Below are 356 nucleotides of genomic sequence, written 5' to 3'. Positions count from 1 at the left end.
AAGGAACAATATCAGGAATTTTACAAAAAGACCTTCAATGAATTTTTGGATCCACTCACCTATACCCATTTCACTACAGAGGTAGTTATGTTTATATCAGATCGGCTGCTAGCTTTTCTACTTTCTCCTTTAGTGTTGATTCACAACTTCTGCAGGGTGAGGTGGAGTTTAGAAGTGTGCTCTATATTCCTGGAATGGCTCCTCTTAACAATGAAGATGTCATCAATCCCAAGACAAAAAATATCCGTTTATATGTCAAACGTGTATTCATTTCAGATGATTTTGATGGTGAACTGGTAAGAACTTTCTGCATGGCCTTGAAACTTGTTGGGGTTCTTCTTGCTACCTTTTGACGA

The 356-nt window shown here is 37.9% G+C and overlaps 1 long non-coding RNA gene across 1 annotated transcript; it reads left to right on the top strand.

Annotated features, from left to right (window-relative positions):
- Positions 1–251, top strand: LOC105155349. The gene is made up of 2 exons (XR_847300.2): positions 1–81; positions 156–251. It is a non-coding gene; the product is annotated as an uncharacterized LOC105155349 (long non-coding RNA).
- The last annotated feature ends 105 nt before the right edge of the window (positions 252–356 follow it).

The sequence above is a fragment of the Sesamum indicum genome, unplaced genomic scaffold (genome assembly GCF_000512975.1).
Source record: "Sesamum indicum cultivar Zhongzhi No. 13 unplaced genomic scaffold, S_indicum_v1.0 C05319, whole genome shotgun sequence".
Lineage (NCBI taxonomy): Eukaryota > Viridiplantae > Streptophyta > Magnoliopsida > Lamiales > Pedaliaceae > Sesamum > Sesamum indicum.
Note: the sequence above shows the minus strand (reverse complement) of the source record. Positions and strands in the feature narration are given on the sequence as shown.